Consider the following 26,990-nt stretch of genomic DNA (forward strand, 5'->3'; position numbering starts at 1 on the left):
TGCCACAGCAATGCCCTCTTTCAATGTATAGATGCCACAGCAATGCCCCCTTTCAATGTATAGATGCCACAGCAATGCCCCCTTTCAATGTATAGATGCCACAGCAATGCCCCCTTTCAATGTAGAGATGCCACAGCAATGCCCCCTTTCAATGTATAGATGCCCCAGCAATGCCCCCTTTCAATGTATAGATGCCCCAGCAATGCCCCCTTTCAATGTAGAGATGAAACAGCAATGCCCCCTTTCAATGTATAGATGCCACAGCAATGCCCCCTTTCAATGTAGAGATGCCACAGCAATGCCCCCTTTCAATGTATAGATGCCACAGCATTGCCCCCTTTCAATGTATAGATGCCACAGCAATGCCCCCTTTCAATGTATAGATGCCACAGCAATGCCCCCTTTCAATGTATAGATGCCACAGCAATGCCCCCTTTCAATGTAGAGATGAAACAGCATTGCCCCCTTTATTGCAGAGCGCTACAGCATTGCCCCCTTTAATGCAGAGATGCCATGCCACTGATGCCAGAGTGCCACTTTTCAATGCAGAGTGCCAGCGTTCCCCCCCGTCAGTGCACTTACCTCACTTCTCTTCACGTCTCCTCAGTCCTGAGTCCTCCCGCGGCGCCTCCTCCTCGGCCAATGGCGCGGGGTTTGCCTTTCGGCCAATCAGGAAGCGGGAGGACCCGCTCCCTGATTGGCCAGGAGGAGGATCAGTGTGACAATAGCGAATTTTCATTCGCTATTGTCACACAATGGGCGGGCTCGGAGGGAGCAATGCTCTGCTCCTCGGGCTCGGCTCGACTCGGCTGCGGCGGTTTCAGGTATGGGCGAACGGGGCTCGGGCGGTCCGGTACCATTTGATCCACGGACCGGTACCGGTCCGCAGCCCGGGCATGCTGCCCCCAACGTGTTATGAAAAAATGCCGCCCCGGGCGGCTGCCCCGTTCGCCCGTGCCTAAAACCGCCACTGCATTTGATACAGTTCCCCACAAGCGCTTAATTTATAAAATAAGGTCTGCAGTCATCAACCAAAAGGTGTGCTCTTGGATACGGAACTGGTTAAAAGGGCGTGTCCAAAGGGTGGTAATAACAAAATTCATACACAGACTGGTCTGGGGTGGTAAGTGGGGTTCCCCAAGGCTCAGTCCTGGGACCAACCTTGTTCAGTTTATTCATAAACAGCAATGAGGATGGGATCATTAGCTCAATTTCAGATTTTGCAGCTGACACAAAATTGGGCAAGGCAATAACTTCACGACATGAGGCAGATATCTTATAGAATGACCTAAACAAAATAACAGAGTGGGCAACTACATGGCAAATGAGGTTTAATGTGGAGAAGTGTAAGGTTTTGCACCTGGGGACTAAAAACATAAAAGCACAATACACTTTAGGGGGGGGGACCTTTGGGGGAATCAAAAATGGAGAAAGATCTGGGATTCTTGGTAGAGGATAGACTTGGCAATAGTATGCAATGTCAAGCTGCAGCTGCCAAGGCAGGCAGAATATTAGCATGCATAAAGAAAGGGATGTATTCCAGAGATAAAACTATAATTCTACCACTTTATAAAACTCTGGTCCGACCACATCTGGAGTATTCTGTCCAGTTCTGGTCGCCAGTCCATAGAAGGGATGTGTTGGAGCTGGAGAGAGTCCAGAGAAGGGTAACTAAACTAATTAGGGGATTGGAGGACCTTAATTATGAAGAGCGTTTACAAGCTCTTGATTTATTCTCCCTGGAGAAGAGACGCCTGAGAGGGGACATGATAGCAATTTACAAATACCTCAATGGTGATCCCAGCATAGAAAAAAAGCTATTCAGTGGCAAGGATTGCATGAGGACATGAGGCCATACAATGCGATTAGAGGAGAAGCGTTTTAACCTCAGGCTATTCAGGGGGTTCTTTACTGTTAGGGCTACAAGATTGTGGAATTCTCTACCACAAAAGGTAGTTACTGCGGCAAGTATGGCTACTTTCAAAAGACTCTTGGACGTACAAGGATCAGAACATTAAGGGGTATGAGAGATTATGGCCACACACACCTACACAGGTTGAACTGGATGGACTATTGTCTTTATTCAACCTCAACTACTATGTAAATCAAAAGTTGGCTGGCTCAGCGGGAATCAGTCACATTTCGATCAGTGTGTGACTGTTTGATCGACCTGTGTCAAAGAGATACTGGAAAACTTTTACCGATCAGCCACTGATCAGTATATTTTGATAGGAGTATATTTAGACAGCTGCATGTCCCACTGTCAGAATACAATGTCCTGGCAAGTGGAGATTCCTCCATTTACCTAGTTTGTGAGGATGGTGAAATATTTTTTTTTTTGTTCAGTTTAGCCTGCTGACTGAAGGAAAAAAAAAATCTATCCATCTATGGCCAGCTTAAACAAAAATAAATTAGTGAGAGGCATAAGTTTGTAATACAGCAAAAAAAAAAAGAAAAGAAAGAAAGATAAAAAATAAAGTTAACTACTTCCCGCAAACCAACGTAGCTCCACAGCGGCTGCAAGAAGGGTTGCACCAGGATGATGCCTGCAGCTAGAGGCATTATCCCTGTACCATTTTTTAGAGCCGGTGGTCGGCTTTCAGGTGGTAATGGCCGATGCAGCTCGGGAGCTGCTCCATCGTTACCCCAGCTAGTGGGAGGGGATACCCCCCCTCCCGCCACCTTCTGCGGCTATGCCCGGGTCTCCCATCCCACCAGGAGACCCGAGCAACCAGCCGGCTCGTCCACCAGCTGATTGGAGTCCCGATCAAAGCCTGGATTGACGTCACATACGGGTTACTCGGCGGCTAAAGGTGCCGAATTTGAAGAGTGACAGTATTCAAAAATGCAGTTTTCGGCATTTTGAATACCTTCAAGTGCAGTGGAGGGATCTAGGGTCTTTTAGACCCCCAATCCCTCCATAAAGAGTACCTGTCACTGTCATTAGCTGTCACAAGGGATGTTTACATTACTTGTGACAGCAATAAAAGTTAACAGATTTTTTTTTTCTTTAAAAAACCTCTGCTACAATTAAAGAAAACGTATACGGAAATCGCCCCCGCAAATGAAGGCGCTGTTCAAACCACACATGTGAGGTATCACCACGATTGCCAGAGCAATAATTAAAAAAAAAAAAGAGCTACTCTTTAACTCTAAACTGGTAACTGTTAAAAATTTTAAAGCATCGCCTATGGAGATTTTTATTGACCGTAGTTTGTCACCATTCGGCGCGTGTGCACAATTTTAAACCGTAACATGTTAGGTATCTATTTACTCGCCGTGACAACAGCTTTCACAACATACAAAAAATGGGCTAACTTAACTGTTTAGTTTTTTTAAAATGCAGTGAAATGTATTTTTTGCAAAAAAAAAGCCGTTTGAAAGACCGCTGCGTAAATACCGCGTGACAAAAAATATTGCAACGACCGCCATTTTATTCTCCAGAGCCTTTGCTAAAAAAAATATACATAATGTTTGGGGGTTCTAAGTAATTTTATAGCAAAAAATACTGATTTTAACTTGTAAACAACATGTGTCAGAAATGGGCTCGGTCCTTAAGTAACAAGGTATTTGTGGGACCTATTCTGTCTGCCAGATATAAGCCTTTCAACTGCAGATCAAAAAAAAAACTGCAACCAAAGAAATGCAAATAAAGCATATTCAAAAGCAAAGGTCAAGAACGTTCATGGATCTGCGAACACGTCAGCAGTTTCACTTGTTGCAAAAAGACAATCCTAAAATGCCTGTGAAGGCCTGTCAGAGAACTGAAACACGGTGACGCAGACGGGAAGGTCAGGTTACAACAACCAACAAATCTGTTCAGGTGAGTCACCAGGAGAATCCTCTCACAGCACTGAGTCATTTCTTATTGGTAATGCGTACCAAAAATGTTTCAGTGTGTAAAAAGGATTTATAAAACTTCTGTTCCATGCAGCATATTCAGTACACCTGTGTTTGGTAAATCCCAGTTAAAATAACCCTGTTAATAAAACATTGACTTAAGTAAATCATTAACCACTTCTGGACCAGAAGGATTTGCCCCCTTAATGACCAGGCCATTTTTTGCGATTCGGCACTGAGTATATATAACGGACTATTGCGTGGTCGTGCGACGCTGTACCGAAATAAAAAACGAATGTTCTTTTTTTTCTACAAATAGAGCTTTTTTTTCTACAAATAGAGCTTTCTTTTGGTGGTATTTGATGAACTGTGCGATTTTGATTTTTTTTATTTTATAAACAAAAAAAGAGCAACAATTCTAAAAAAACAACAACAAAAAAAAACAATGTTTTTCACATTCTGCTGTATAACATTCCCCTCAAAAATTTTTTAAAATAAAATGTTTTCATCCTCTTAGGCCAATTTGTATTCTGCTACATACTGTTTAAAAAAATTGCAAAAAGCATATTTTGATTGGTTTGCACCAAAGTTATCGTGTCTACAAACTAGGGGAAAGATTTATATAATTTTTATTTATTTACATTTTTTTTTTACTAGTAATGGTGGCGATCTGTGATTTTTAGTGGGACTGCGGCATTGTGGCAGACAGATCGGACCCCTAACTGACATTTCTGCCACTTTTGGGGGGACCAGTGACATTACTACAGTAATCAGTGCTTAAAATATGCACTGTTACTATAATAATGACACTGGCAGGGAATGGGGTTAACCCAGGGGTAATCAAAGGGTTAAGTGTGAGCCTAGGGGAGTGTTTTCTAACTGTATGGGGGAGGGACTTGTGAAATGATCATAGATACCTGTGACCCTAAATAGGAGGATCACAGGCTCTCTGTGATCATTTCAGAAAGAACAACGGTCTGCTGTGTTTACAACAGCAGATCGTCGTTCTCTCTCAGCGGGGATCGATCGCGGGTGCCTGGCGACAATCAGTGCGGCTGGTCTCGTGGATTGGCATCCCTACTGCCCACTGGGGGCCGAGCGTGCTCACCCCAAGGACCGCTCCTGCGAACCAACGTACCCATAGGTCAGTTCGCGCAGCCGAGCCAGCCTGCCACAGTATATCTGCGGTGGGCGGTCAGCAACTGGTTAACATGCTTTTTCCCAAGATTTTATTTTCATGCAGAAATAGACGTATTTCCTTGAGGTATTTTAGTACCATTGGCATTAAGTATTTTTGTGAAATCTATTCTATATTTGGAGTCTGTACAGCCATTTGTAGTACATATAGCCAAAAATGTGTAATTTTGTTGATGGCGAGAGCTTAAAACTGAACAGTCATTATGAAAGGTCTAAACTATGTGATTACATCAGAAATCTATATAAGAAAGAAAAAAGGCCACTAAACTTTTTGCCATGGATTTGGGGTATAAAAGAGATTGTAGAGTAAAAATGAACTAGAGTACTACAGTTCTGACTTTTTAAACTTAAAGCGGAGCTCCACCCAAAAGGAAAAGCTCCTCTTGTTTGCCCCCCCCCCCCCGCCACACCTTTTGGGGGGGAGGGGGGAGCAGGTACCTGTTTTTATCTGGTACCCATCCCCACTTCCGGGTGACCTCGCTGCAGGGCCATTCACAAAGCATGGCACGCTTTGCGCATGCGCAATAGGGAACCATCTGTGAAGCCGCAAGGTTTCACTGCCAGTTTCCCTTAGAAAGAATGGCGGTGGCAGCTACAGTATTTGTTTGGTGGGGGAGCTGAAGCTTTAAAGATGAATTCCATGTATGGTATTTTTTTATATAGTTGAACCTGGACCATACCTGGCCTAGACACTGCTACTCCAGTGATCTTAACTTGCTTCATTCTGAACCCGGGAGGTCAGCCACTGAATGAATCCAAAGCGTTCTCTGATTGCACAAGGTGGAGAGGCAAAGCCGTGATGTCAATCAATAAATGCAAAGCATTCTATCAGTGGCTCCCGTGATTGTTCACAATGTAGCATCTAAGCCGCTCAGGCTCAGCACGGGATCCAGAAGCAAGTAGAGAATCCTGGAGTCATGGTCTTTCTGGCTTCCAGGGACAACAACCAGGTATGGTAAATACATACTATAGTTACAATGGTCCAAGCTAACAACAATAAAAAAAAACTATTTCTGGAATTCAATTTGTTCACTTGCACTGCCCCCTCATTCCCCCACCCCCGCCCTTCCCTGAAGCCCTCCCTGATATTTATTAAACCCCCTTTATTAAAGCGGAGTTCCGGGCACAGATGTCATTTTTCAATAAGCATACCCCCGGGACAGTCAGGGCTAGCACATTCCACAATGGCTAGCCTCTGAACTGTCCCGGTTCGCACTTACCTTTTAGAAGAAATACTTACTTATAAAATTTCTTCCACAGCGTTTCCATCTCTCTTGTGGGCAGCTGAAGCCGGCGCGGTCCTCTTCTGCGTCTTCTTCCGCGTCTTCTTCTCCCAGAATGCGCCGCACCTGCCCCTCTCGTCACTTCCGGTGCGGCCCCGCATTCCTAAAAAGCTTCTGGGCATGCCCAGAAGCTGTTTAGCAGGGGAATGCGGCGTCACCCGGAAATGACGTGCGGGGCCGGTGCCGTCGCATTGATTCCTGGGAGCGATGACGTTCAGCTCCCAGGAATCATCGCGAGGCAGGAAGTGACGGGGTGAGCCGCGGCTCCGAGGGAGGAAGTACCCTGAGGTGAGTATTTACGATCTACAATTACAAGGTGAGTTTTAAAAAAAAAGAAAAACTTAACTATCCAATTCCTTTTCAGGTTATCCAGAACTAGCGGACGGGCACAAAAAAAAAACATCGATTTTGTGCCCGGAACTCCGCTTTAACATGTTTTAAATGCATTCTTCTTGTTGGTCTGGTTTCCTCATGAATTCCAGAATTTTTTTTTTTTTTTACTGTACATGGCTTGAACCATTGTAACTACAGTATGTATTCACTATTTTCCTTTTCTTCCTCAGGATATGGCAGGTGAGCGCCACTCGGTCCTTGAGTACTGCAAGCCCAGGCTGTGTAATGATAAACTCCTAGGGCATGTGTTAATGACATGCATAGACCAGGGTCCCCCCCCCCCCCAAGAGTGATATAGGGCATCCACTCCCATACTGACAGGATCCCTCTGCAGGGAATAAAACGTGTCTACCTTCCTGTTTTAAGAATCACTTACCAAGGTGTCACATAAGAAACATCTCATGATGGGTAAAAGCAAAGAGCTCTCTCAAGACTTTTCTTTTTTTGTGATTACATAATCTCTGTTTCACAGCTGAATAAAGAGTTTTGAGAATTGGGGGTAGAGAACCCGCAATATACTGATCTTCCCAGTGAATGGCTGTGCAGAAAGGCGTGTCAGCACAAGTCTGACCCTTGGAGGACAGGCAGGCTGTGCTCTCAGCATAGCCAGAAAACTGACCATGTGGAGATAGATGTAATTCTGTGCAAATAGGAAAGCAGGGAGACTGGCAGAATCACAAGGTATTTGACACAAAGGAAGAAATACAGAGAACAGGATACTTTAACACACGTACATGGTACAACAGACACATACAGAAATATGAAATGTTAGGGTAAAACACTTTAATACAGAAGAGAGGAAGCTGAATTTAAAAACAAAAGGTATGTTGGAATTCTGCATTCGGGTAGAACTTCAGGCCACATCTAAATGCAGAGTTGAAATACAAGTATGGTTACTTGGCAAAGAACTTGTAATTCTGTAATTTACTTTTGACACATTGCAAAGCTATGCAGATGACAACTTTATTTTATTTGCTTGTTCACTGGTTGTATACGGCCAGCTCCAGCTGTCACTATGCCTCTTTCTGTACAAGGCACAGTAACAGCTGGAGTAGCGGATTTGTTTGTATACAAACCTCATATGAGTACCATGATAATACAGTGCCTTGAGAAAGTATTCGGCCCCCTTGAACTTTGCGACCTTTTGCCACATTTCAGGCTTCAAACATAAAGATATAAAACTGTAATTTTTTCTGAAGAATCCACAACAAGTGGGACACAGTCATGAAGTGGAACGAAATTTATTGGATATTTCAAACTTTTTTAACAAATAAAAAACTGAAAAATTGTGCGTGCAAAAATTATTCAGCCCCCTTAGGTTAATACTTTGTAGCGCCACCTTTTGCTGCGATTACAGCTGTAAGTCGCTTGGGGTATGTCTCTTTCAGTTTTGCACATTGAGAGACTGACATTTTTGCCCATTCCTCCTTGCAAAACAGCTCAAGCTCAGTGAGGTTGGATGGAGAGCATTTGTGAACAGCAGTTTTCAGTTCTTTCCACAGATTCTCGATTGGATTCAGGTCTGGACTTTGACTTGGCCATTCTAACACCTGGATATGTTTATTTGTGAACCATTCCATTGTAGATTTTGCTTTATGTTTTGGATCATTGTCTTGTTGGAAGACAAATCTCCGTCCCAGTCTCAGGTCTTTTGCAGACTCCATCAGGTTTTCTTCCAGAATGGTCCTGTATTTGGCTCCATCCATCTTCCCATCAATTTTAACCATCTTCCCTGTCCCTGCTGAAGAAAAGCAGGCCCAAACCATGATGCTGCCACCACCATGTTTGACAGTGGGGATGGTGTGTTCAGGGTGATGAGCTGTGTTGCTTTTATGCCAAACATAACGTTTTGCATTGTTGCCAAAAGTTGGATTTTTGGTTTCATCTGACCAGAGCACCTTCTTCCACATGTTTGTTGTGTCTCCCAGGTGGCTTGTGGCAAACTTTAAACGACACTTTTTATGGATATCTTTAAGAAATGGCTTTCTTCTTGCCACTCTTCCATAAAGGCCAGATTTGTGCAGTATACGACTGATTGTTTTCCTATGGACAGAGTCTCCCACCTCAGCTGTAGATCTCTGCAGTTCATCCAGAGTGATCATGGGCCTCTTGGCTGCATCTCTGATCAGTCTTCTCCTTGTATGAGCTGAAACTTTAGAGGGACGGCCAGGTCTTCGTAGATTTGCAGTGGTCTGATACTCCTTCCATTTCAATATTATCGCTTGCACAGTGCTCCTTGGGATGTTTAAAGCTTGGGAAATCTTTTTGTATCCAAATCCGGCTTTAAACTTCTCCACAACAGTATCTCGGACCTGCCTGGTGTGTTCCTTGTTCTTCATGATGCTCACTGCGCTTTAAACGGACCTCTGAGACTATCACAGTGCAGGTGCATTTATACGGAGACTTGATTACACACAGGTCATTTAGTTGAACATTGGATCATTCAGAGATCCTCACTGAACTTCTGAAGAGAGTTTGCTGCACTGAAAGAAAAGGGGCTGAATAATTTTGCACGCCCAATTTTTCAGTTTTTTATTTGTTAACAAAGTTTGAAATATCCAATAAATTTCTTTCCACTTCATGATTTTGTCCCACTTGTTGTTGATTCTTCACAAAAAATTACAGTTTTATATCTTTATGTTTGAAGCCTGAAATGTGGCAAAAGGTCGAAAAGTTCAAGGGGGGGCGAATACTTTCGCAAGGCACTGTATATCATGGTGTTCATATGGTCAGGAACCACATTAGAACAGTGCTGCCACTGTCTAGCATGTCTAACATAGAACATAGATTAATTTTTCACACGGCTTTCTGCCTCAGAATACTATTAACAAACTGACTTCTCCACAGAAGTTGAATGCAAACTTTCCAAGTTCAACGATGTCAAGGCGCAGCTGCACTGATTGCTGAATGCTATCTTATACCCCACTAAACTTAGGGTTACTGCTCACAGCTGGACCGACATCTTTTGATCGGCAACTAAGGTGGCCTCCTGGTTGGACTGCAACCAGAACAGTCTGTGCCAGCATCCAGCACCTGAATAGAGGGAATGATAATCCAGGGGATGTGTGCTTTTTATACTCCTGTGCCTATGGGGGCTTCTGTAGTTTTTTTCCAGGCCTATAACTGCTCCCACTGGGGATCCATTACCAGTAGTGATGTAAAGCGAGAGTAGTACAACAGCGCCTTCCTTTTGTTACTATCTGCAAAGTGTGCGTTCGCTATCTTGAGTGCAAACCTGTTGTAAGAGACTTTTTTGTTTTTGGTTTTGTTTTGGTACTTAAGTCGATACGTTTTATTTTTGAATTGGCTGATGCTGGCCTTGAGTCAAGAGACCATCCTCCTTACTCGCTGTACCACAGCTGGTGATCTCGTATTCAGTCCACATAGCGCAGTTGAGCTATTCATTTTGTGACTTTGTGTTGATGTTTCTCAGGAATCTCTGTCCACATATGTTCTATCTATACAGTCCTTTTTATGGCTTCACAACCAGCTCAGGCTCCAATTGGCTATGTACTTTACACCCGAGCTGTTTGGCCTTTGGCACCCCCAGGAGATATACCGGTCGGCAGACAGCCCTGTGGTTGTATAATGGATATCCCCTTTCATATATTCCATACCGATGCCTAAATGTCGGTACCCATAATATTATGGAATGTTAGGGGTGTGAATAGCCCTCTAAAGCACACTATGATCTCCACATGCCTCCGGAAGTTCCACCCATCTATAGTAAGCTTTCAAGAAACTTACCTGACTTCAGAGACAATACTGCTTACACTTCTCCTGGGCGTGCAAGAGGTATCACTCCACTCACACCTCATACTCTTGGGGTGTCAGTGTTCTGGTACACAAATCTTAGGTATTCCAGGAATTGGACTCTCAGATGGACTCAGAGGGCCGCTTTGTGTTTATTTACTATAAGCTTTACAACTTGACTTTAATGCTAGCTTTTGTATATATTCCACCCCATTTCCCCCCAATGTCTTGCAAATGTTAATGACATACCTGGTTGACAAACCTGATGTCCCTTTACTGATATTGGGCGATTTTAACTAAAATCTTGACCCTATCACAGATCGGAACCCTCCTTTAACCAACCTGGGGGGATCTAGGGTTACAGTTCTGGGTAGATTTCTGTCGGAGATTAGCCTGCTGGACCTGTGGAGCTTTAAAATTTCCTACTGCTAAACTCTTTTCATGTTTTTCCAAATCGCACTTATCATTATCCCGCATAGATCTCTGGATGGGTAACACTCTTATGCTTGGTCAGATTTCTAGAATTGAATATCTCACTTAGGGGGTATCTGACCACTCTCCACTGGTAGTAGAGTTTGCTGTCCGTCCTCCGACAGACCTACCTAGACTGCCCTAAAAACTCATCGCCTATTGGCTTCAGGTATTTACATCACATGACCATATTGCTTACCAGATTAATGATTTTTTAATGATCATGCCTCATATAAGGACCCTCTTAGAAAATGGAAGGCCTCTAAAACAGTACATAGGGAGATTTTTATTGCTGAAATCCAGGCTGTAAAAAAAAGATCTTCCTGAATTACTCTTCTGCATGGAGGATCAGGTAGGACAACTTGAACTTGCATATATCGTTTAGCCTACTGATTCTTCTTGGGAGGCTTGGATGTCAGCTCAGGATGCTCTTGATAGCTTTCGGGCCTCCGCTGCAGAACTCAAAAGGTTTTTCAATATGGCTGCATTTTTTGAGGAGGGGGATAAGACTGGCCGTCTCCTATCCAAAATTGTTCAATCCCAACAGACCTCACCGGCCATAGGGGCTATTATTTACCCTGAATTATTATTATGAAAGAACTTTTATTCCTTGCTCTACTAATCTGGGAGATCGTGGTCTCAACAAGACCTTTCTCATTATATCCGGGAGATTTCCCTTCCCACCCTAATGGTGTCACAGTGAATTTGATTAGATGCTCCTCTTACTTTGGAGGAACTGCAGAGGGAACCAGCTCTTTCCTACCTGCAAAGCTGATGGTATCCCTATGGAGGTATCTGTTAGCTATGGAGAGACAATTTTACCACAACTGTTAAAGGTGCTAAACGCTTCTCTGAAGGAGTGCCGCCTTCCGACCTCCATGTCCAGAGCCCTGGTGGCTCTCCTATTGAATCTGGGCAAGAATCCCTTGGATCATGGCTCGTATAGGACAATTTCACTTCTCCAGAGTGATGTAAAACGTTTGGCAAAAGTCTTGGCTCTTAGGTTAAATGAGGTTATGTCGTCGGTGGTACATCAAGATCAGGCAGGTTCCAAGCCTCAAAAGTTTACAGCGGTTAATTTGGGAAGACTTTTTATAAACATGCATACCCCCACAGATAACATGGGCAACAGGACCATACTATCTCTTGATGACAATAAGGCATTTAATAGCATTGACTGGGAGTATTTATGTTTAGTGCTGACTAAATTTGGATTTGGTTCTTAATTCATATCATGGGTTTGTCTCTTTTACAGTGCAGCCAGTGCCACTATTAGAGTAATGGATAGGGTTTCTCCCCCATTCACCGTAGGCAAAAGAACAAGGCAGGGCTGCCCCCGGTCCCCTCTACTTTTTGCCCCTGCCATTGAGCCACTAGCAGTCCTCCTAAGAGCCAATCCCCTTATTACCGGTTTTAAATATGGCAACATCCATGAAAAAAATCATGTTATGTGCAGATGACATGTTATTGTTACTCAGGGATAAGACTGTGTCCTTACAAGCAGTCATGTCAACTATTTCACAGTTCGGCCATTACTCCAGCTTGACTATCAACTAGATGAAAAATGCACTGCTCCTACTAGAGGGTGATGCTGCAAAACCTTTCACTCATACTGTACAATTCCCATACCTATTACAGATAAAGTACTTATGCATTCATGTTACCTCCTCTCCCCTAGATTATAGCTCGTTGAACATTTCCCAACTGTTAAATAAATTTGGGGACAAAATAAAAATATGGAATAAATTGCCATTATCACTTGCAGGAAAAACACATCTTATTAAAATGATTCCATCACCATAGCTCCTTTACCTTTTACAAAAGCCATATAAGCCGCATTCATATGGAGAAGGTTTGTTCACCCTAACCAGGGCTTTTTTTCAGCTGGAACTTGGTGGAACTCAGTTCCACCACCTCTGGCTCCGGTCCTCTGCTTTCTGCTCAGCACTACCACTTTTAAACATAGAACTCCGACTTTTGTGTTTACAAGTGACAGCTTGTCTCCCAATGACTCCTACAGATCTGATCTCCTGAGCGGCTCCCACTAAGACCAGATAGGGGCATGGGAGATGTAGGTTGCCAGGGTGAAGTGCGGATGACCACACCCCCACTGGATGATCTCCCTGCAAGTGAAAAAGGTGGAGCCACTTATAGTGTGTGGTGAGGTACTAGAGCTGGCTGGGTGCTTCAGCTTAATACAGCAACAATAGTAAGACATGTGAAAGATGGTGGAGCTTTTAGGATGGGGAGGGGGCGAAGATGGAGGCAGTAGAGGGGGGTTGCATGCAGAGGTCAAAGCTGAAGAGGAGTGAAGGTGAGATGTGGATGGGGATGCAGAGCTAAGCAGCTGTGGAAGAAGGCTTAACTGTGCACTCTGTATACAGCGCACTCCTGAACTCTGCACTCTGTATGTAATGCACTCCTGGTATTTAATGCCCCTTTAAGACTCATCCACTCTTAGTGAAATTTGACCACACCCAGTATTGGATGCAGTTTGAAGGGTGTGTGTGGGGTTTGAGGGTTCTCTTTTTGGGGGGCGTCGTGGTTGAGTTCCTGCACCTATTTTCTGAGAAAAAAAGCCCTGACCCTAACTAGATACACATGCAAACGCAAAGATATAATTCTGGTTAACTGTGCTTTAATGTCTTTTTTTGTTGTATGATTAGCCACTAACTCTTGGTATCTGTTCATCTTAAGAATTGTCTTGATTATTGTCGGTTCTGATGAAGCTTGGCGCGAAATGCGTTGACCACTAATCAGACAGACTTCATAAAGTCAAGTATTGGTTGACTGTCAATCAGATCAATTCCTGAACAATTATATTTCTCCATATTGTTGTAATGTTATGATGTGTGGCTTTTTCTTTTTTATGATGTGATAAACTTTTTCACCAAGTGTGGAGGTGTTTTTTCCCCCGCTCTGTAATTTTAAAACGTATGTAATAAAAATGTCTCTTTTAATAACTACGTGTATCAAGTCTATCTTATGATGCGCCTTTGAAAGTTCAGCGTTTTAATGTTTAGTTGGTTTCCAACAAACATTCCCCTTTTCTCTATATAATTTGGATTATGGCACCGGGCTGGTAGCTCATCCTGGTTTACCTTTTACATAATTCCTCTGAAAACTTTTAGGGTGGTGAACTCTATTTTTAGAACTCTACTGTGGGGTAACCACCCGCTGAGAATCAAATAAAACAGATGCAACATCCTAAGGTTGGGGGGAGGGGCCTTGCCTGGCCCAATCCATGGCTCTATTATGTAACGACACAGCTACAACACTTAAATGGCCCCAGGGGATCATCTTTCTTCTACGACCTGGATTATGCATGCACACATCCAGAAAGATTCAGTCTCTGAAGGTCTTGAAGCCCTTAGCTTTGCCAAACCAAACACCCACTGACCTATAGCCACATAAAAAAAATATGGAACAAGGCTAAATACTTACAATATGTCAATGGGTATACAAAGTATAGCCCAATATGGTGTAATGACAACTACTCAGAGTTAGTACATGGAGCTAGGTGAAAGATATAATATGTCACAGATTTTTAAGGATGGGGTTCTATTGGTATTTGCCTCTCTGCAAGCCCTATATTCGCTACCTGCACATATGCATTTTTATTATATACAGTTTCGGCACAAGGTGATATGCATGAATGGTGTTTGTCCCCGCACCTATCTTTTAATCTAATCCAAATGGCTAATAGCTCTAAAGGTTTAATTTCACAGTGCTATAACATACTGTTGTCAGAATTCCATAAAGGGCACCCCTGTAACGCAACATCACTCTGCGAAAGGGATCTGGGTCTCTGGGTCTCCTGACCGGTGGGAGGAGGCTTATCAGACCTGCTCCCTTAATGTGTCCCAGAAGCTGTCTCAACTTTACATCCTGCTGCACTCTCATTACACCCCCCTGCAGCAATATAAAATGGGATATAATGTAGAACCTCACTTTTATAGGTGCAAAATAGACCATAGGGATTTAATCCACTTACTATAGCGATGTCGCAAACTACATCTCTATTGGAAGCAAGTAGTGGACACACTAAATATGGTATTTAAAGTGGTTGTAAAGTCTCTTTTCTCTTTCATTAATTGACAGACACAGCTCCAGAATCTTCTTGACCATTGGATTATGCTGCCCCCTACAGGAGTAGGACACTAGGCAGGAAAAAGCTTTACCACGCCTTTGGAGCAGTCCCAGGGGGTATACTCCCACTTTCTGTCATAGGGACTTTTTTTTCTGCCTAGTCAGGATTAAGGACCTAGTTCCTTGCTGGGATCTCTGGTCCTGGCATTTTTTTATTTTTAAACTGATTTTTTCCTCTTTTCCTGTGAGCACGAGCGTGACCCAAGCTCAGCTCCGCGCTAGCTCGCCCGTGACATAGCCCCACTGAACGGGGGCTGGCTGGCGAGTTAAAGGTCTCGCAAGGGCGCACATGACCTGGTTATGGCCTGAGTCGCAGCGTGCCTCTGCCCCGCAGCACCCCTATTTGAAATGGTGTGATGGTCTGCCCGGGGTGGTGCCCACCTGGTTCCATGGTATGGTAAGTAGTGTCCCCCCTCTCCCCCTTGCGGGTTTTGGGGTGGACATGGGCCCCTCCCTGGGATGGTGGAACCCCCAGGTTCCCCTCCTTCTCCCCAGCCCTTCCGTAACCCCCTCAACCCCCCCCCCCCATGATGTTCATTGACGGACACAGCACCCACCCTTCTATTGAGATGGGTTATTTTTTTCTTTTGACACTGCTTGCAGCTCAACTGAGTGCCAATGGCAGGAAGTGGGAGTATACCCCCTGGGTAAAGTGTGGTAAAGCTTCTTCCTGCCTTGTGTCCTACCTGTAGGGGCAGCATAACCCAATGGTCAAGAAGATTCTGGAGCTGTGTCCGTCAATGAACATTAGAGAAAAGGATTTTATGGTAAGACAAAAATCGAATTTTTCTTTTTTTACTTTCAATAGATTTTTATTGTTTTAAATGCAAAGGAAAAGGGTACACAATAAAACAGTGTAGAGAACGTCCGTTGTAGAGTACATGGGTACAACTTAAAAACACAACAAGTGACACAGTCTCCGAAGGGATACATAATAACATACAATATTTCCAAGTGATTGTTTGCTACGTCCCCGGCCGGTCGGTCCGGGCCAGGCCCGCATCCGCCCCCTCCCGGCGCCCCGCAGGGGAACACACTGCGCCGAATGGAGGGGGGCGGTCGTCCAGACCCCAGCCCATCACCAACCCCCGGCCTCAGGGGAACCATGTAGCCGCAGTATTGCACCAGATAACAGAACTATAGTGCATAATAAGGCCGCTCCAGGCGGCACTGTCAAACCCAACGGGATCCCAAGGGGGCCGCGTCTTTGAAAGTATGGATCAACAGAGGTTCAGGAAAGAAAAAGGAAAAACAGAAAGAGAGAATAAGAAAGTCTGGGAAGGAAAAGAGGGGGTGGGGGGGTAGAGAAGGAGTAAGATACGGGGGCAAGGAGAGGGTGGTGTCCAGGTCCGCCACAAAGAAGCCAAATAGCCGTGGAGAGGCGCTCCCAGAGGAGCTCCCCATGAGAACCTCACTTGCTACTGTGGTCCCGCCAGATATCGCATCCAAGGGTCCCAGGTTTTCTCGAATAGGGGCAATTTGTCCTGGAGGACAGCCACCATTCGCTCGTTCACCATTATCCATGTTAATTTAGCCTTGAGAAGTTCTAATAATATTACCGGGGATCGCCATGAGCGAGCTACGGTAATCTTGGCTGCCGTAAAGATGAGAGCGACCAAGCGTTTAGTGTGTTTTGGAGCCATAGTTATTGGCTTACCCAGAAGCGCCTGGGTAGGGGATTTAGGCAGGTTAACACCAGTGAGTGAATATATGAAATTGTATACTCGGATCCAAAATCTGCGGACCTTGGGGCAGGTCCACCAGATATGCATGACCGTGCCAGGCTGACCGCAGCCCCGGAAGCACAAAGGAGAGGCCTCTCTGATCGCCGCTGCCAGCCTGACAGGGACCATGTACCACCTCAGAAGAGCCTTATAATTGGCCTCTATCAGAGAGGTATTGATTAGGGATTTTGAGTTCAGTACCGCCAGCTGATTTCATTCCGCCCTGTCCATCTCCTCCCCCAGGTCTGCCTCCCATCGAACCATGTATGGTAGTTTAACATCATCATCATGTAACACTGTATATATTGAAGAGATAAATCCCTTCTGTCTATCAATATTGGTACAAAGGTACTCCATTGGAGTCGAGGTAGTTATATCACCGAAGCTCTTTAGAGAGGAAACATAATGAGAGATTTGAGTGTAACGGTACAACTCCCCCTCTGGAAGAGAGTATTTGTCCTTCAATACAGTTCTGGAGAGAATACCCCTACTATCACATAAGTCAGCTAGACGAAGAAGACCCTTGTTGGTCCACCAAGCGAAGGCTAGGGGACAGAGGCCCGGGGGAAATCGCGGATTGCCCAGTAGGGGCGCCAGTGGGGCATGAGGAGATCTGAAACTATGTCGTTTCGCCAGTCGATCCCATATTCCCAAAGACAGGGATAGGGTGGGACAAAGGATCGCGGGGCGGTCCTTAGGCAGTAGCCACAGTAGATGTTCAATGGAATGAGCAGATACATGACTGGCCTCCAGCTGCATCCAAATCGGCGGGGTTCTCTGGAATGAAATCTTATTAAATGAGTGAGCTGTGCAGCGTAGTAATATTTGAGAAAATCGGGGACTCCCAAACCCCCCCTCAATTTAGGTGTATAAAGGGAGCGTCTATTTACCCTGGGCCTCTTATCCCCCCATATAAACTGTACAACCTTATTCTGGAATTCTTTGAGGTCCGGCATATTGATGGATATCGTCAAGGTACGGAATAAATAGAGTAATCGTGGCAAAATATTCATTTTCACCGAGTGCAACCTGCCGAACCACGACAGGGGGTTAGTCGCCCATCTGTTAAGATCTGCCCCCAGGATTTTGTATAGGGGAGGGTAGTTGGCTGCATAAAGCGTAGTGATCGAAGATGTCAAATAGATGCCCAAATACGGTAGAGATTTCTCCTGCCACCGGATTTTTCTTTTTTTAAATAACAAACATGTTATATTTACCTCCTCTGTGCAGCTGATTTTGCACAGAGCAGCCTGGATCCTCCTCTTCTCAGGTCCCTCTTCGCTGCTCCCAGCCCCTCCCTCCTGTGGAATGCCCCCACAGCAATCAGCTTGCTATGGGGGCACCCGAGCTGAGCTGCATCTACGTGTCCATTCAGGAATATATATATATGGCGGCAGGTCGGCTCTCTCCCGCAAAACGACATACCTGTACATCGCTTTGCGGGACCGCTAGCGGGGGCACACGTGCGCGCATTCTTCACTGGGGAAGATAATTTGCAGGTCTGGCGGCCATGATTGCACCCGCGATCACTCCCTGTGGAGACAGAATGTTGATCTGCCACTGTTCTGTCAGTTATGAACACAGGGATCCTGTGTTCCTCCTGTTTAGGAACAACAGTCTCTGTGTTCATGCAGCAAGTCCATCCCCCCACAGTTAGAAAGCACCCCCAAGGGACACATTTAACCCCTTTGATCGCCCTTAGATCTCCCTTGGTGTTAACGCCTTCCCTGCCAGTGTCATTAGTAAAGCAACAGTGCATATTTTTAGCACTGATTACTGTAGTAATGTCACTGGTCCCCCCAAAAGTGTCAAAAATGTCAGTTAGGTGTCCGATCTGTCCGCCCCAATGTCACAGTCCCGCTAAAAATTGCTGATCGCTGCTATTACTAGTAAAAAATAAATAAAAATTACATAAATATTTCCCCTAGATTGTAGACACGATAACTTTTGAGCAAATATACACTTATTGGGATTTTTTTTACCAAAAATATGTAGCAGAATACAAATTGGCCTACAAGGATAAAAAAATTTGATTTTTACATTATTTTTTATTGGGAATGTTATATAGCAGGAAGTAAAAAATATTGTTTTTTTTTTTTCAGAATTGTTGCTCTTTTTTTGTTTATAGCGCAAAAAATAAAAATCGCAGAGGTAATCAAATACCAATAAAAGAAAGCTCTATTTGTGGGAAAAAAAGGACATATATTTTATTAGGGTACAGCGTCGCATGACCGCGCAATTGTCAGTGAAAATAACGCAGTGCCGTAGCGCAAAAAAAGGCCTGGTCATTAAGAATGTAAATCCTTCTGGTCCAGAAGTGGTTAATGTTAATTTTTTAACCTTTTTTTTCCTTTTTGAAAACGTCACAGGAAGTGACGAAACGCATCAAGGTTGTGGAACGCACGTCAGCACGCTACTCACCACGTGGAACGCAAGCCGGAACACTCCGCTCGCCACTCTGCTAGGAGGTGTTTGTAAGCGGTTTCTTTGCCTGCAAACTTGGAGTTTGTCTTTCTTCGCTCCGATTTCTATGAATATTTGATGAATAAACTTTTAAAAACGATAATACACTATCTGGAGCCTTTCTTTTAACCCCCATATCCTGAGGATCGAGATCGGGGAAGGAGGAACCTAACCTGTATCCCACCAGGATCATCCACAAAGGGGATCCCCAATCCGGCCTGAATGGCCTCCAAGCGCTGTAGGTCCTAGTGCTATACAGCACATAGGACCCAACAATTCTGCTAAGTCATTTATTTCTACCACAAGCCACAGGAAAAGAGGAATCCACGTCATGAAAGTCACAAACTTTTATTTATTGAGCACGAAGCACTTTGCACCTGATCACCACTTGAAAAGACTTTATTTATTGAATTTTACATTTATTTTACTCACATATATTGATCACCACCGGAAAAGACCTATTTATCTATTTATCAATTCCTTGGAACTTTTTCTTAATTTTCATGTTTTTAATTGATTTGTATTTTCACTTATACTGTAAAGATAAGTTTTCAACATTGTTCACATACATTAAGTTAATTGTTTTTCTGCGGCAAGCGCTGTATATAGCCTAGGCTATTTTTCTATCATCCATTTTTAATCACAGCTGCTGCCACACAATATATATTTTTATATTTATATCTCACTAATTACACACATTTTTATATTTTTATCTTATATTTAAACAAAACCTTTTCCAAGGCGTGGGGAGATACACTAGTATAGTGTTATCTTTTTTCTATCGTTGATGTTAATTTTTTGCATATCATTGTGTCAATGTTCATGTACAGAAGGCCATTACCTTTGAAGGTTAAATTAGCTTGTATTGAATTGCACTGTTGTTATGGCCTGTACTTTTTGTGTATTTCAATAAACATTTTCCTGATTTAAAAAAAAAAAACAAAAAAAAACTGAGGGTGTTTAGTCCCCATTCACACTAGCGCGACTTGTCAGGCGACTTGGTCGCCTGACAAGTCGCGGTGGGTCGCCTGCCATTGATTAGCACAGGACCCGTTCTAATAGGAGCGACACAAGTCGCTCTGACTTAGAAAAAGGGTCCTGTACTACTTTGGGGCAACCTGGAGGCGACTTGCATTGACTTCAATTATATGAAGTCCGTGCATGTCGCGCCGAGGTCGCCCCGGCAAGTCGTGTCGCCCCTGTGTGAATGGGCTCTAAAGCTGAACTCCATTCTGATAAAAAGCACCAACTGATGAATTTACTGTTTGTATCCATTAAAAAAACAATAAATATATAAAGGGGGCTAGTGTAATGACTAGCTATGTCTTCATATCAGCCTCTTTTAATCCATTGTGTGGCAGAACTAAGATTTCGACAGGAAGGGGCAGCATTTGGGGCCAACCTCTATTGACAACAAACTTGGTTAACAGGAGGATATTTCAGTAAGATGCCATCTGTATTCCTTCACTTACGTAGAAAAATGTTAGATTACCAACCTGACTGGCTGGGCATGGAAAGAAATACAAATCCTCTGGCAGGTAAAACAGCTCACATGTATGCATGTTGGCTGTGTTCTCAGTTACTTGGCTAGAATTCAGCTTTAAATCTGTAACTACACACTCACATGCTACACTTGCATTTGCATATACACACATGAATAAACACACTCATATGTACATAAAAATGCATAACATATACAGTACTGTGTAAAAGTTTTAGGTAGGTGTGAGGAAATGCTGTAAAGTAAGCTTTCAAAAATATTTATTTTATTTGTTTATATCTATTTACAAAGTGTGAAATGAGCAAACATAAGAAAAATCGAAATTTAGTCCCCGTTCACACTGGGGCGACCTGTGAGGCGACCTGGTCGCCTCACAGGTCGCCGTAGGTTGCCTTCCATAGGGAAGCTGCGGACCCGTTCTAATAGGAGTGACACAAGTCGCTCCGACTTAGAAAAAGAGTCCGGAGCTTCTTTGGGGCGACCCGGAGCGACCGTCATAGACTTCAATGTTATGAAGTCCGTGCCGGCCGCTCCGAGGTCGCGGCGCGCTGCTCGCACCGTGACCTCGGAGGTCGCCCCGGGAAGTCGGATCGCGGCAATGTGAACGGGGCCAAAAACCAATATTTGGTGTGACTACCCTTTGGCTTCAAACCAGCATTAATTCTTAGGGCTCTTTCACACGGGTGTTCCGATCAGATCCGCCTGTCAGTTTTTTAGGCGGATCTAATTGGATGCCTCATTCAGCCCTATGGAGCAGCGGATGTCAGCGGTGACATGTCCGTTGACACCCGCTGCCATCCGCATCCGATCCTGTCTGTGAAATCCAGACGGTTGGAAACCCTATTTTCCATCCGTCCTGGGGATCTGATCGGATGGGATCAGATGAGAGCGGACAAGCGGTCCGCTCTCATCCGATTCCCCATAGAGGGCAGCGGGGCTCTGACACCTCCCTCTCCGCACTGCGGATGGATCCCCGCTGAGCAGAGCACGGTCCGCAACGGAATGCAGACCGTGTGAAAGAGCCCTTACACTTGTACACTTTGTTCACTTGCACAAAGTCATGGATTTTGTAGGATTAGAGTCAGGTTAACCAATTATGCCAAGCAGGTGCTAATGATAATGAATTTTATATGCAGGTTGAACATTAACCTGTTCCGGACCACCCGACGCAGAAATACTGCGGCAGGCAGCTCCTCCTACGCAAATTGACATAGCCCTACATCGATCGCACAACAGCTACTCGGCAGGGGGGACTCTGATGCATGGGGCCGTCGGCTCTGATTTCCGCCGGCCACCTGCGATCGTCCCCAGCTGAGAGAGAAGGACGGTCAGCTATTGTAAACACAGCTGACCGTTCTTCTCTCTGGAATGATCACAGAGCTCCTGCGATCCTTCTATATAGAATCACAGGTCTCTATGATCATTTCAAAAACCCATCCCCCCCACAGTTATAATCACTCCCCTAGGCTTACATTTAACCCCTTGATAACCCACAGTGTTAACCCCTTCCCTGCCATTACTGTAGTAATGTCACTCGTCCCCCCAAAAGTATCAAAAATGTGAGTTAGGGGTCTGTTCTTTCTTCCGCAATGTCACAGTCCCGCTAAAAATCGCAGATCGCCGCCATTACTAGTTAAAAAAACCCCAATAAAAATTACATAAATCTTTCCCGTAGTTAGTAGACGCGATAACATTTGCACAAACCGATCAAAATGCGCTTATTGCGATTTTGTTTTACCAAAAATATGTAGCAGAAAACAAATTGGCCTAAAATGTTAAAAAAACTTTGATTTTTAATTTTTTTTTTTGGGAATGTCATATAGCAGAATGGGAAAAATATTGTTTAATGTTTTCAGAATTGTCGCTCGTTTTTGTTTATAGTGCAAAAAAATAAAAATCACACAGGTGATCAAATACCACCAAAAGAAAGCTCTGTTTGTGGGAAAAAAAGAACATCAATTTTATTTAGGTACAGCGTCACACGACTGCGCAATTGTCCGTTAAAGTAACGCAGTGCCGAATCGCAAAAAAGACCTTTGCCATTAAGGGGGCAAATCCTTCCGGTCCAGAACTGGTTAAATGAAAGAGAAACAGCAGTGTATGAGGCTTAAAACTGGGTGAGGAACAGCCAAACTCTGCTACTAATGTGAGGTTGTGAAAGACTGTTTCATGTCACATGTCATAGACTCTAGCAAGACTGAGCACAGCAACAAGTCACAAGGTAGTTACAGTATACTGCATCAGCAAGGTCTCTCCCAGGCAATGATTTCAAAGCAGACTGGAGTTTCAAGATGTTCTGTTCAATCTATTCTGAAGAAGCACAAAGAAACGGGTAATGTTGAAGACCAACTATGCACAAAAACATAGGAACCGGGGTGCAGAAAAATGGTAGCAGGTGTTCTGGACTGATGAATCCAAATTTGAAAAATTTGTCTGGAAGGCAGTTAGTTTGTGTCTGGAGAGCAGCACAATAATGAGTGTCTGCAGGCAACAGTAAAGCATGGTGGATCCCTGCAAGTTTCTGTGCATTAGAGTAGAGATTTGGATCAATAGTGCTCTTAATGCTGAGAAATACATACAGATGCTTATCCATAATGCCATACCATCAGGGAGGCATGTGATTGGCCCCAATTTTATTTTTTAGCAGGGCAACGACCCCAAACATACAGCCAATGTCATTAACCACTTGCCAATCGGCCGCCATACTTATACTGAGGCAGGTCGGCTCTGTCCCACGTAATGACGTACCTGTTTGTCGTTTCGCGGGACAGCTAGTGGGTGCGCGCACGCACCGATTGGCCACAGCGGACACCTGCGATCGCTCCCACGGCAGACCGCTGTTCTGTCATTGATGAACACAGGGATCCTATTTCCCTCCTATTTAGGAACACAGGTCTCTGTATTCGTCCAGCAAGTCCATCCCTCACACAGTTAGAAAGCACCCCCTATGGACACATTAAACCCCTTGATCACCCCCAGGTGTTAACCCCTTCCCTGCCAGAGTCATTAGTAAAGTAACATTGCATATTTTTTGCACTGATTACTGTAGTAATGTTACTGGTCCCCCCCAAAAGTGTCAAAAATGTCAGTTAGGTGTCCGTTCTGTCCGCCGCAATGTCACAGCCTCACTAAAAATCGCTGATCGCCGCCATGACTAGTAAAAAAAATTACATAACTCTTTCCCCTAGTTTGTAGATGCAATAACTTTTGCGTAAACAAATCAATAAACACTTATTGGTATTTTTTTACCAAAAATATGTAGCAGAAAACATTTTTTATTGGGAATGTTTTATAGCAGTAAGTAAAAAATATTGTTTTTGTTTTTTTTTTTTCAGAATTGCGTCTCTTTTTTTTGGTTTATAGCACAAAAAAAAAAAAAAAAAATTGCACAGTGGATCAAATACCACCAAAAGAAAGCTCTATTTGTGGGAAATTTTACTTAGGTACAGAGTCGCATAACCGCGCAATTGTCAGTTGAAGTAACGCAGTGTCGTATCTCAAAAAATGGCCTGGTCATTAGGGGTAAAACCTTCCAGTCCAGAAGTGGTTAAGAACCATCTTCAGTGTAAAGAGGAACAAGGAATCCTGAAAGTGATGGTTTGGCCCCCACAGAGCCCTGATCTCAGCATCATCTCAACATTTGCCTGGGATTACATGAAGAGACAGGATTTGAAGCAGCCTACACCCACAAAAGATTTGTGGCTCGTTCTTCAAGATGTTTGGAACAACCTACAGTAGCTGTCAAGTTCTTTCAGAAACTGTGTGCAAGTGTACCTAGAAGATTTAATGCTGTTTTGAAGGCAAAGGGTGGCCACTCCAATTATAAGATTTCTCTTCTGTTCATTGACTTTCCATTTTGTTAATTGATAAAAAAAAATGAACTATTAACACTTCGATTTATTAAAGCATTTTTAATGTACAGCATTTTTTCACACCTGCCTAAAACTTTTGCACAGTGGTGTATATCCATGTATACACATGTATTAGATCACAAATGTGTATGTAGACAGGTGTTCAAAGGCAGATATCACTATAACAATCTAATGTCTCCCTCTTGACAAGCCTTTCTCAAACGTTCTACTCTTAAAGAACCCTTGTTAGAGAAGCCCTGCTAAAAGTTGTCAGCTCACCGTACATTAAAATGACCAGCAATTAGTGGTCAGTGGTGTAGCAACCCTTTACTATGGTGGCCAGCAGTGCTGGGACAAGGTCACCCAGCGCCCAGGGCAATGATGCCAAACTGCACCCCCTCTTCCCTTAGGTTAGACCCCCCCATCCCCCATCCCTGCAATAAACCATAGCGCCCAGGGCAACCGTCCCTCCTGCCCACCCCTTGTCCCGGCCCTGGTGGCCAGTGTAGTCCCTCCTACATTTTTGGTAAGGGCCAAAATGCATCTTTACATTGCTAGTCAGTAGGTCACATAATCTTCCCTGTGTCAGCCAGTGACAGCTGCAAGGGAGTGGAGAGAGCGCTGCATTTTAAAAATTAGTTAAGTGACACCAGAAATTCAAGTGTAAGCCTAACTGTCATCTGGAGTGACCATAATAAATCACCTTTATTTTTATCAGTCCACTAGACATATTGTTCTGCAGTACCAAGCTCTATAAAAGGCTGTTTTAGAAAAATAAAGCATAATGAAGTTTAATATAATATCCGTAACAGATTTGTCAACAAGGGTGTGATTCAAGTTAAATATCCAAAATTACCACTTAATTAAATTTCCTGCAAATCTCTAAATAAACTTTAGTGCTGATGCAGAATATTAAAGCAAACATTCTATGTTACTAGATTTTAATTCAATAAACTCAAAAAATGCCCTTAAAGTGACTCTGTCACTACACGCAAAAGGTGAATGAAAGTGCTTTCTGTAAGGTCAACAACTTATCTGTCACCCATGCTGCAGTCTTTGCTCTTTTAAAGGGCTAAGCTGGCTAAAAAAATCTGCATTCAACAAACACTTTTCTGTGTTGAATGCCAGGTCCTCTTCCATATGTGGTGGTACCACGGTGGTGGTGGTGTCCTGTAGTATTGCATCTGTTGATGCAGAAGGTTATTCAGCCAGCTTTATTCTTTAACAAAGCTGTTATCTGTATAGGCAGCACTTTTTTCATCTGACAAAAAAACCTTCAAGTACTGATCTGGTGGTGCTGGTTTACTAGTAGTTTAATAGTATCCCTGTATAATATAAAGATGGAAGAGAATCACAAGCCAGTGTTGAACTGCCTACAGATCTTGCAAAAGATCCTTCTAAAAACATGCAATTTGCAATGGATATACAGTACTTGCTTAGAACTGGAGAAATTTGGATCTATCTATGGGCAGGCTGGTTGTAATGAAGTTGATCTATTCAGCTACAGCCAGCAACTGTGATCATTGTGTTCTGATGGCGGGGAACCTCCTACTGTGAGAATAGAATAGCTTAGCGGGAGGGATTCCCCCCATCAACACTGACTGTGTTGATGGGGAAATCAAGTGATTTTCTTTCCTTCAACCCATGGTTGAAAGAAAGAAAATTACATAATGTATGGCCAGGTTTATCCAGGGAGCCCAAGCCAAGGTCTTGGAGGTGGTTACAATGCCTATGAATCAAGTGTCTTTGTCACTGGAGCCCCTTTTACCTCCAAGATATTATCTTCTGGCTGGCTTTGATCACAAAGTGGTGGCTCATACACAATGGATTCATTCATTTACTGAATTTTTCAGTGCTTCAAAATGCATGGCCAAGAGATTGTTTGAAAGGGTTTTCAGTATAGGGATAAGAAGGAATGTAGAAATAGAAGCAAGCCAAACTGGAAGTAGATACACTGCATAGGTACCGCTCTGAAATTCTGCAGAAGACATTGTCTAGAATTAGAACCTACTTCACTGGTGACATAGAAAGGGCACAAGTGTAGACGACGAACACTTGAATGAGTAGGGCTGTGCAGAAACTGTGTCTAGGAATGCAGAAAGAGGCTAAACACACAGGAAACTACATGCAGTCAATCAGAAAGTAAGGGCAGCATTGGTAGAGTAAAACATAACAAGCGAAGGTCAGACTTCCAATAATTCACAAAACAAGGGGTCCAGGGGTGCCACTCAATAATCCGGCACCATGGCAGGGTAGCACCACAAGTCCCACTGATCCTAGTGTGTAAATAGCAGCACACTGCCAATACTGAACTATAAGCCACAGCATACACAGAACGATATGCCCCAGGAATTCTCAATAATAC

At 43.8% G+C, this 26,990-nt stretch overlaps 1 protein-coding gene across 1 annotated transcript in view; it reads right to left on the minus strand.

Moving 5' to 3' along the window:
- Positions 1 to 26,990, minus strand: part of SAR1B (secretion associated Ras related GTPase 1B) — a 213,688-nt gene that overhangs the window by 147,673 nt on the left and 39,025 nt on the right. The window lies entirely within an intron of this gene.

Source organism: Pelophylax lessonae, assembly GCF_965119305.1.
Source record: "Pelophylax lessonae genome assembly, chromosome: 4".
Taxonomy (NCBI): domain Eukaryota; kingdom Metazoa; phylum Chordata; class Amphibia; order Anura; family Ranidae; genus Pelophylax; species Pelophylax lessonae.